This window comes from Procambarus clarkii, chromosome 82, assembly GCF_040958095.1.
Source record: "Procambarus clarkii isolate CNS0578487 chromosome 82, FALCON_Pclarkii_2.0, whole genome shotgun sequence".
Lineage (NCBI taxonomy): Eukaryota > Metazoa > Arthropoda > Malacostraca > Decapoda > Cambaridae > Procambarus > Procambarus clarkii.
In genome coordinates this window covers 20566648-20578811 of record NC_091231.1, presented here as the reverse complement: position 1 = coordinate 20578811, position 12164 = coordinate 20566648, and positions in this window count along the sequence as shown.

Genomic DNA, 12164 nt, shown 5'->3' with positions numbered 1-12164 from the left:
AACCCCCCTACCCCAAACCCTCCCTGCCCCCACTCAAATGTTCAGCCAAATCTCCCTCCCCCCCACACCCAATCCCCACCCTTCTACCCCTCCCCTCCTCCCGAGTCCTCCCTCCCCCCCTTTCCTTCCCGTCCTCCCTCCCCTTTCACCCCATACCCTCCCTGTCCCTCCCCCTTCACTGGATCCCCCGCCCCTCATCCCAGTATCCTCTGAGACCCTGTTATCCACCTCACAGGTCCTCACACCCATGGAACAGCCTCCCTCACCAGCAAAACACTCACCAAGTAGGAGATTTGAGAAGGGACAGAAGAAAGTGAGCCTCAAAGCGATGTACACTAACATAGATGGAATTACAAATAAAGCAAATGAGCTTGGAGAACTGGTACTAGAGGAAAACCCAGACATAATAGCCCTCACAGAAACAAAGATCACGAAAACGATAACAAACACAGTGTTCCCACAGGACTATTATGTTATGAGGATAGAGAGGGAAGGAAGAGGTGGGGGTGGTGTAGCTCTGCTGGTAAGAAAAGGCTGGGATTTTGAGGAGATGGATATTCAGGGCTGTGAAGGTTTCAGTGACTACATAGCAGGTACTGTAACAAATGGAGGGAAAAAAAATTATAGTCGTAGTCATATATAATCCACCACCAAATGACAGAAGACCTAGACAGGAATATGATAGAAACAACATGGCCACCATTAATATAATAGAAAGAGCAGCTTCTGTTGCTAGCAGGAATGGATCTGGACTACTAATCATGAGTGACATCAACCATGGGAAGATAGATTGGAAGAACAGAGACCCGCATGGAGGACCAGAAACATGGAGAGCTAAGCTGCTGGACGTGGCAACAAGAAACTTTATAAGCCAGCACATCAAAGAACCAACAAGAATGAGAGGAGAAGATGAACCAGCAATGCTTGATTTGATATTTACCCTAAATGAGTGGGATATAAGGGAAGTTAAGATGGAAGCACCCTTGGGAATGAGTGACCACAGTGTATTGAACTTTGAGTACCTGGTAGAGCTAGGACTTATCTCCCCCAAAAAAGAACTAGGAATCAAAAGGCTGGCATACCGAAAGGGGAATTATGAACAGATGAGAAGTTTCCTAAGTGAAAATAGCGGGTAAGTTCGTTCCCGATGTTTCGCCGGTCCTTCCCCTCCGTGATACTCTTGTGGCGGACCCGTTGCAGGTCGCTTCCGAACTGGGTTCCCACTTTTCTTCTGTTAGCTCTGGTCTTCATCTTCCCCAATCTTTCCTTCTTCGTAAACCTGTCCTTGAGTCTCGTCCTTTAGATTTCTGCACTCATCTTCAGCTTCCCTATAATGATCCCTTCTCTCTCTCTGAACTTCGTTCTGCCCTGGCCCTCTGCGGTTCAACGGCGGCGGGCTCCGATGGTATTCATTATGAGATGCTTCGCCATCTCCCTCCGAGCACGTCTCAGTATTTACTGAGTCTGTATAATCGGATCTGGGAGTCGTCGTCAGTCCCTGAGGACTGGCTCGATGCCGTTGTCCTCCCTGTTCGCATACCGGGGTCTCTGGGTACTTCCCCTAAGGACTTTCGCCCTATTGCTTTCACAAGTTGTGTCTGCAAACTCTTTGAACGTATGGTTAACGTTCGTCTGATGTGGTTCCTGGAACACCATCACCTCCTTTCCCCTTCTCAATTTGGTTTCCGCAAGTGCCGCAGCACGACAGATGTCCTGGTGAACTTGGAGGTCTATATTCGTACTGCTTTTGCTGCGAAGACCTGCGTTGTTGCCGTCCTTTTTGACCTAGAAAAGGCTTACGACACCACTTGGCGTTATCATATCCTATCTCAACTTCATTCTTTTGGCCTTCGTGGTCATCTCCCTCTCTTTCTCCGCAGCTTCCTCTCTCGTCGTTCCTTTCGGGTGCGCCTTGGTACCGCTCTCTCTCCCTCTTTTCAGCAATACGAAGGTGTGCCCCAGGGTAGTGTTCTGAGCACTACTCTTTTTCTGGTTGCCCTCAATGGTCTTCTTTCCTCTCTTCCTTCTGGTGTCTTCTCCGCTCTCTATGTCGATGATCTTACCCTTTGTTGTCAGGGTGATGATTCGCCTCTCCTTCAACGCCGGCTTCAACTTGCAATTGATGCCGTGTCGTCTTGGGCCACAGGTCATGGCTTCAAGTTCTCTACTTCTAAGACTTGTGCCATGACTTTTACGCGGAAATGGGTTGTTCTTCGTCCCTCTTTGTCACTTTATGGTCATCCCCTTGAATACAAAGATTCCGCAAAGCTTTTGGGGTTATTCCTTGACACTCGTTTGTCTTGGTCTCACCATATCTCTTACCTCCGAGGTTGAGTGATCTAAGGCCCTTACCCTCCTTCGGGTCTTGTCCCATACTTCTTGGGGGGCAGATAGGCGCACTCTCCTTGCTCTCTCTCGTCCTCTCTCGTCCTGTCTAAGCTCGATTATGGTTGCCCTGCTTACTCGTCTGCTTCTCCTTCTACTCTTCGCCGTCTTGATGCTTTGCACCATACTGGGTTGCGCCTCAGTTCTGGTGCCTTTCGTTCGACTCCCATCCTTAGCTTGTATGTTGACACTGGCTTCCTGTCTCTCCAGGACCGCCGTGATCGCTACTGTCTTCGCTATCTTGCACGGTCCTTGCAACATCCTTCCTCTCGCCTCTGTCGTGCTTTAACTTTTACCCCTCCTGCGGTTCCTGTTCCTCTTCACCACCTCCCTCTTTCTGTCCGGTTATCTCGCGTACAGGATTCTCTCTCCGTTCGTATTTCTGATGTTTCTCCTCGTGTTGTTCCTTCTTTGCCCCCGTGGAGGGTCCCTCTTCCGCGGTTTTGTACTTCCTTGACCCGTATCACTAAAGCTTTTACCCCTCCTACGGTTCTAAAACGCCTTTTCTTCGAGCACTTTTCTTCTCACTCCCGCTCCGTTTCTGTCTTCACCAATGGGTCTAAGTCAGCGGACGGTGTTGGCTACTCTGTTGTTTTTCCTGACCGCACTGATATGTGTCGCTTGCCTCCGGAGACTAGTATCTTTACAGCGGAACTTTATGCTATTTTCTATGCTCTTCGTCTCCTGCTTTCTCGTTGTCAGTCTTCCTTTGTGGTTGTTGTTGACTCTCGTAGTGCCCTCATGGCTCTCGGGTCCTTTAATCCGGTTCATCCAGTAGTTGTCGAGATCCAGCATTGGCTGTTTCTCGTTCACAGTAAATTTTAGTCGGTTGAGTTTTGTTGGGTTCCCAGCCATATTGGTGTGTCTTTAAATGAGCGTGCGGATGCTGCCGCTAAGGAAGCTGTCCGCTCTTGTCCCATCTCTCGTAAAGGCATTCCGTATTCCGACTTTTACCCGGTTATCCATTCCTCAGTCCTTACCCGTTGGCAGGCTTCTTGGTTGTCTGTTACTGGTAACAAGCTACGTACTCTTAAATGTTGTGTTTCCTCGTGGCCGTCCTCCTTCCACCGTAACCGGCGGTGGGAAACAGCTCTGGCGAGGTTGCGTATTGGCCATACTCGCTTAACCCATGGTCACTTGATGGAACGCCGCCCTGCTCCTTATTGTCCTAGTTGCATTGTCCCTCTTACGGTCGTGCATGTCCTTCTTGAATGTCCTGACTTCCAGGACGAGCGTGTGTCTTGCTTTCCGACCGCCCCTCGCGGTCACCTGTCCCTCGATAGAATTCTTGGTGACTCGGATACTTTTGATATCGTTCGCCTTATGCGTTTTTGTTCTCGTATTGGCATCCTTGGTGATATTTAGCGCCCTCTGATTATTTTGCGTATATGATGGTGCTACATAGCCTTCCCGGTTTGGTGCCTTCTTTTGATAATTACTTACTTCCTAAGTGAAATACCTTGGGACACAGACCTCAGAGATAAGTCTGTACAGGGTATGATGGACTATGTTACCCAAAAGTGTCAGGAGGCAGTAAACAGGTTCATCCCGGCCCAAAGGGAAAAATCCGAGAAGCAACAGAAGAATCCATGGTATAATAGGGCATGTATGGAAGCGAAGAAACTGAACAAAAGGGCGTGGAGGAACTTCCAGAATAACAGAACACCAGAAAGCAGAGAGAGATACCAGAGAACCAGGAATGAGTACGTCAGGGTGAGAAGAGAAGCAGAGAAAAGTTTTGAAAATGATATAGCAAACAAAGCCAAGACCGAACCAAAGCTACGCCACAGTCACATCTGAAGGAAACCAACAGTGAAAGAACAGGTATTGAAACTTCGAACAGGCGAGGACAGGTATACAGAGAATGACAGAGAGGTGTGTGAAGAACTCAACAAGAGGTTCCAGGAGGTCTTCACAATAGAACAAGGTGAGGTCACTGTGCTAGGAGGTAAACCAGGCGGCCTTGGAAGAGTTCGAAATTACGAGAGAGGAGGTCAAGAGACACCTGCTGGATCTGGATGTTAGAAAGGCTGTTGGTCCAGACGGGATCTCGCCATGGGTACTGAAAGAGTGTGCAGAGGCACTTTGCTTGCCACTTTCCATAGTGTATAGTAAGTCACTGGAGACGGGAGACCTACCAGAAATATGGAAGACGGCGAATGTGGTCCCAATATACAAAAAGGGCGACAGGCAAGAGGCACTGAACTAAAGGCCAGTGTCCTTGACTTGTATACCATGCAAGGTGATGGAGAAGATCGTGAGAAAAAACCTGGTAACCCATCTGGAGAGAAGGAACTTCGTGACAAATCGCCAACATGGGTTCAGGGAGGGTAAATCTTGCCTTACAGGCTTGATAGAATTCTACGATCAGGTGACAAAGATTAAGCAAGAAAGAGAGGGCTGGGTGGACTGCATTTTCTTGGATTGTCGGAAAGCCTTTGACACAGTACCGCATAAGAGGCTGGTACATAAGCTGGAGAGACAGGCAGGTGTAGCTGGTAAGGTGCTCCAGTGGATAAGGGAGTATCTAAGCAATAGGAAGCAGAGAGTTACGGTGAGGGGTGAGACCTCCGATTGGCGTGAAGTCACCAGTGGAGTCCCACAGGGCTCTGTACTCGGTCCTATCTTGTTTCTGATATATGTAAATGATCTCCCGGAGGGTATCGATTCATTTCTCTCAATGTTTGCGGACGATGCTAAAATTATGAGAAGGATTAAAACAGAAGAGGACTGTTTGAGGCTTCAAGAAGACCTAGACAAGCTGAAGGAATGGTCGAACAAATGGTTGTTAGAGTTTAACCCAACCAAATGTAATGTAATGAAGATAGGTGTAGGGAGCAGGAGGCCAGATACAAGGTATCATCTGGGAGAGGAAATTCTTCAGGAGTCAGAGAAGGAAAAAGACTTGGGGGTTGATATCACACCAGACCTGTCTCCTGCAGCACATATCAAGCGGATAACATCAGCGGCATATGCCAGGCTGGCCAACATACGAACGGCATTCAGAAACTTGTGTAAAGAATCATTCAGAACTTTGTATACCACATATGTCAGGCCAATCCTGGAGTATGCAGCCCCAGCATGGAGTCCATATCTAGTCAAGGATAAGACTAAACTGGAAAAGGTTCAAAGGTTTGCCACCAGACTAGTACCCGAGCTGAGAGGTATGAGCTACGAGGAGAGACTACGGGAATTAAACCTCACTTCGCTGGAAGACAGAAGAGTTAGGTAGGACATGATCACCACATTCAAGATTCTGAAGGGAATTGATAGGGTAGATAAAGACAGTCTATTTAACAGAAGGGGAACACGCACAAGGGGACACAGGTGGAAACTGAGTGCCCAAATGAGCCACAGAGTTATTAGAAAGAACCTTTTTAGTGTCAGAGTGGTTGACAAATGGAATGCATTAGGGGGTGATGTGGTGGAGGCTGACTCCATACACAGTTTCAAATGTAGATATGACAGAGCCCGATAGGCTCAGGAATCTGTACACCTGTTGATTGACGGTTGAGAGGCGAGACCAAAGAGCCAGAGCTCAACCCCCACAAACACAACTAGGTGAGTACAACTAGGTGAGTACACACGCAGTGGCAGAGATATTAAAGGAGATAGGAATGGAAGGGGCTGAACGAGACATAGAACAGTTTTTCCGGGTTGGCCAGTACAACAGAGACAAAAGGAGATTGATGAAGGTAGTATTCAAGAGCGAGGTCATCAAAGACGACATCCTAGTAAAGAAGAGCAAACTGAAATATGCAAGGAATTACAAAGAGGTATATGTTCAAAGGGACATGACCAGAGACGAGATAGTAAGGGCAGCAGATGCGAGGAAAAGGCGCAAGGAGAGGGAAGGGAGCCAGGGAACCTCAGTCTCCAACCCAGCAATCCCAGAGGGGAGTGGGAAACCCCAATCCAGCAACTCGGGAGCCCCAGGGGGCAATGCAACACCCCAGCCCACCACCCAATAGGGCCCTCCCTCTCCCCCAGCACAAACCCTTCCTTGCCCCTGTACAATGGCCATCATAAAACATAAATCCTCCCCCTCCCCTTACCCCAAGTATCCCCTGCTTTCCCAGCCCCTGGCCTTCTTCCTGCCCAAGCAGGCCTGACCAGGACCAAAGCCCTCTATCTCCCACTCCACCTCCCCCCAAACCCCTGTCAACTACACCGCAGGAGGGCGTGCCCTCTCCCCAAGCAATCCCTGCTCCCTCACCTCCATGACTTCTTCCTGCCCCAAGCAGCCCTGAGGAAGACCTAAGCCCTCCACCCCCCACTCCACCTTCCCCTGAACCCCTGGCAACTACCTCACAGGAGGCGGAGCCTACCCAAGTAGCAATGACCATGGAACAACTTCCTACACTTGTGGGGAGTGAGGGTGTAATTGGACGTAAGAAAGTGAGCTTCAAGGTAATGTATTTTAACATTCATGGGATTACCAATAAAGCAAGTGAACTGGCAGAAAGGGTGCAAGAAGAAAACCCTTATGTAATAGGACTCACGGGAACAAAATTGTCAGGAGTAATAACAGATGCTGTGTTTCCAAAGGACTACTATATAGTAAGGAAAGAGAGGGAAGGGAGAGGAGGTGGAGGAGTGGCCCTGCTGATAAGGAAGGACTGGAGTTTTGATGAGATGGAAATTCCGGGCTGTGACGGATTCAGAGATTACATAACAGGAACTATAACAAGTGGTGGACCTAAGATAATAGTGGCAGTCATTTACAACCCTCCCCTAAATGACAGAAGACCTAGACAGGAGTTTGATAGGAACAACATGGCAACAATTAATATAATAGAGAGAGCAGCTTCAGTTGCCTGCAGGAATGGCTCAAGACTCTTAATCATGGGCGATTTCAACCATGGAAAGATAGACTGGGAGAATGGGGACCCACATGGTGGTGCAGATACGTGGAGAGCTAAACTCTTGGAAGTGGCAACAAGGAACATTCTGAGCCAGCATGTCAAGGAACCCACAAGAGTGAGAGGCAATGATGAACCAGCTATACTCGACTTGATATTCACCCTGAATGAGTCAGAAATAAGGTAAGTCAAAGTTGAAGCCTCCATAGGAATGAGTGACCACAGTGTACTGACTTTTGAGTACTTGGTGGAGGTAGGGATAACCTATCCAAAGATGGGATCGGAGGGAAAAAGAATGAATTACCGAAGTGGAAAATATGACGAGATGAGGAACTTCCTCAGGGGAATACCATGGGAAACAGAACTTAGAGACAAGAATGTGCAGGTCATGATGGATTTTGTCACCCAGAAGTGTCAGGAAGCTGCAGACAGGTTTATCCCCGTCCAAAAGGAGAAAAACGAAAAAAACAGAAAAACCCATGGTTCAACCAGGAATGTAAGGTAGCAAAACAACTGAGTAAAAGAACATGGAGAAACTACAGAAATAACAGAACACCAGAGAGCAGGGAGAGATACCAGTGGGCCAGAAATGAATACCTCAGAGTGAGGAGGGAAGCAGAGAGACAGTTTGAAAATGACATCGCGAGTAAAGCCAAGACCCAACCAAAGCTGCTCCACAGCCACATCAGGAGGAAAACGGCAGTGAAGGAACAAGTGATGAAGCTGTGAAAAGGGAACAACAGATACAATGAAAATGACAAGGGAGGTGTGTGAAGAACTCAACAAGAGATTCCAGGAGGTTTTCACAATAGAACAAGGAGAAGCCCCTGCACTAAATGAGGAGGCGGCAAACCAATCAACCTTGGAGGAATTTAACCTCACCAGTGATGAGGTCATAAGGTGTCTGCTGGATCTGGATGTTACAAAGGCTGTTGGGCCTGACAGAATCTCACCATGGATACTAAAGGAAGGTGCAGAAGTACTAAGTGTGCCACTCTCTATGGTGTATAACAGGACACTGAAAACAGGAGACTTACCAGAAAGTTGGAAGGCAGCTAACTCGGTCCCATTATACAAGAAGGGTGACAGGCAAGAGGCACTGAACTACAGGCCAGTTTCCTTAACTTGTATACCATGCAAGGTGATGGAGAAGATCGTGAGGAAAACGCTCATAGAGCATCTGGAGGGAAATAACTTTGTAACGCACCACCAACATGGGTTCAGGAAGGGTAAATCGTGCCTCACAGGTTTAATAGAATTTTATGACCAGGCAACAAAAATTAGGCAGGAAAGAGAAGGGTGGGCCGACTGCATTTTCCTAGACTGCCAGAAAGCCTTTGACACAGTACCCCATAAAAGGCTGTTAAAAAAGTTGGAGCAACAGGCAGGAGTAAAAGGGAAGGTGCTCCAGTGGATAAGTGAGTAGTTAAGCAGCAGGAAACAGCGAGTAACGGTGAGGGGGGAGACATCAGAGTGGCGAGATGTCACCAGCGGAGTCCCACAGGCTCAGTACTTGGACCCATCCTGTTTCTAATATATGTAAACGATCTTTCGGAGGGTATAGACTCGTTCCTCTCAATGTTTGCTGATGATGCAAAAATTATGAGAAGAATCAAGACGGATGAAGATAGACAGAGACTACAGGTGACCTGGATAAACTGGAGGAATGGTCTAGAAAATGGCTGCTAAGGTTCAACTCAGGAAAGTGTAAGGTGATGAAATTAGGCGAAGGGAGCAGGAGGCTGAACACAAGGAATCATCTGGAAGTGAAATCCTGCAAGAGTCAAATAGAGAGAAAGATTTGGGGGTTGATATCACACTAAATCTGTTCCCAGAAGCCCACATCAAAAGAATATCATTAGCGGCATAAGCTAGACTGGACAACATAAGAACTGCCTTTAGAAACTTGTGTTAGGAATCTTTCAGAACCCTGTATACCACTTACGTAAGACCAATCCTGGAGTATGCAGCTCCAGCCTGGAGTCCATACCTAGTTAAACACAAGACAAAGTTAGAGAAGATTCAGCGGTATGCCACCAGGCTCGTCCCGGAACTGAGAGGAATGAGCTACGAGGAAAGGCTAAAGGAGCTGAACCTCACATCCCTGGAAAACAGAAGAGTAAGGGGAGACATGATAACCACCTACAAAATTCTCAGGGGAATTGACAGGGTGGACAAAGACAAACTCTTCAGCACGGGTGGGACACGAACAAGGGGACACAGGTGGAAACTTAGTACACAGATGATCCACAGAGACATTAGAAAGAATTTTTTCAGTGTCAGAGTAGTTAATAAATGGAATGCACTAGGAAGTGATGTGGTGGAGGCTGACTCCATACATAGTTTCAAATGTAGATATGCTAGAGCCCAGTAGTCTCAGGAATCTGTACACCAGTTGATTGACAGTTGAGAGGCGGGACCAAAGAGCCAAAGATCAACCTCCGCAAGCACAATTAGGCGAGTACAATTAGGTGAGTACACACACACACACACACACACTACGAGGGGGCCTCGTAGCCTGGTGGATAGCGCACAGGACTCGTAATTCTGTGGCGCGGGTTCGATTCCCGCACGATGGAGAAACAAATGGGCAAAGTTTCTTTCACCCAAAGTGCCCCTGTTACCTAGCAGTAAATAGGTACCTGGGAGTTAGTCAGCTGTCACGGGCTGCTTCCTGGGGTGTGTGTGGTGTGGGGAAAAAAAAAAAAAAAAAAAAAAAAAAAGTAGTTAGTAAACAGTTGATTGACAGTTGAGAGGCGGGCCGAAAGAGCAAAGCTCAACCCCCGTAAAAACACAACCAGTAAACACACACACACACACACACACACACACACACACACACACACACACACACACACACACACACACACAAAGCTAACATCAGAACGGCGTTCAGGAACCTGTGTACGGAATCATTCAGAATCTTGTACACCACATATGTAAGACCAATCCTGGAGTATGCGGCCCCAGCATGGAACCCGTACCTTGTCAAGCACAAGACGAAGCTGGAAAAAAGTCCAAAGGTATGCTACTAGACTAGTCCCAGAACTAAGAGGCATGAGTTATGAGGAAAGGCTGCGGGAAATGCACCTCACGACACTGGAAGACAGAAGAGTAAGGGGGGACATGATCACAACCTACAAAATCCTCAGGGGAATCGACCGGGTAAACAAGGACGAACTTTTCAACACTGGTGGGACGCGAACAAGGGGACACAGGTGGAAGCTGAGTACCCAAATGAGCCACAGAGACGTTAGAAAGAACTTTTTCAGTGTCAGAGTAGTTAGCAAATGGAATGCATTAGGAAGTGATGTGGTGGAGGCTGACTCCATTCACAGTTTCAAATGTAGATATGATAGAGCCCAATAGGCTCAGGAATCTGTACACCAGTTGATTGACGGTTGAGAGGCGGGACCAAAGAGCCAGAGCTCAACCCCCGCAAGCACAATTAGGTGAGTACAATTAGGTGAGTACACACACACACACACACACACACACACACACACACACACACACACACACACACACACACAGCTACAGCCCACCAGCAAGAAACACATGGACAAAGGAAGAACTGGATGACAAACGAGAGGGGTCTCATAATGGTCATGAGAGATATTATTGCACAAGCAGATAAGGATAAATCACGACGGTTGATACTGGGGGACTTCAACTTTAAAGCAATAGACTGGGAGGCCTATGAAGCAAGAACGGAGGACTTTTTGACATGCAGATTTGTGAACCTCATTCTAGAGACATTCTTGTATCAACACATAAAGCAGGCCACAAGAATGAGGGAAGGAGACGTACCGTCAGTACTGGATCTAGTATTCACCAGGAAAGAAGAAGAGATATTTGACATCCAGTACCTTCCTCCCTTGGGAAAGAGTGATCACGTCCTGTTAGACATTGATTATGCTTTAAGATATCATCTAGAAGAAAATGAGGACATTGAAACAGTTGATAAACTCGATTTAAGGAGAGGTCACTATGGGGAACTTCGAGATTTTTTTAATAAGTGTAATTGGACAGACTTGTTGCTAGGCAGGGAAGTAAATGAAATGTATGCCAATTTTGAAAAATATACGAGGAAGGCACACAAACATTCATACCAAAATAGTGATGCAGGGCCAGAAAACAGGATTGGTTCAACAGAAATTGTGAGAGGGCCAGAGACCAAAAGACACAAAAATGGAATCGGTATAGGAAGAGGCCAAACCCCCAAACATACCACAGATCCAAAGATGCGAGAAACAACTATACGGCAGTAAGGAGAGAGGCAGAAAGAAATTTTGAAAAAGGGATAGCGGATAAATGTAAAACTGAATATGGAACCGGGCCTATTCTACAAATTCATAAACAACAAATTGCAGGTAAAGGATAATATCCAGAGGTTGAAAATGGGAAACAGATTAACGGAAAATGAAAAGGAAATGTGTGAAACATTAAATGAAAAGTTCCGAAGTGTATTTGTACAAAATTGAATCTTCAGAGAACCAGACACAATAAGAATTCCAGAGAACAAGATAGAGTGGATAGAGGTGTCTAGAGATGAAGTGGAAAATATGCTAAAGGAGCTCAGTAAGAACAAAGCAGTTGGCCTAGATGGAGTTTCATCATGGGTTCTGAGAGAATGTGCATCTGAGCTCAGCATTCCACTTCGCCTGATCTTTCAGGCATCCCTGTGTACAGGAATCGTAGCAGACGTGTGGAAACAGGCTAACATAGTTCCAATCTACAAAAGTGGCAGCAGGGAAGACCCCCTCAATTATAGACCTGTATCATTGACAAGTGTAATAGAGAAAGTATTGGAAAAACTAATCAAAACTAAATGGGTAGAACACCTGGAGAGAAATGATATAATATCAGACGGACAGTATGGTTTTCGATCTGGAAGATCCTGTGTATCGAATTTAC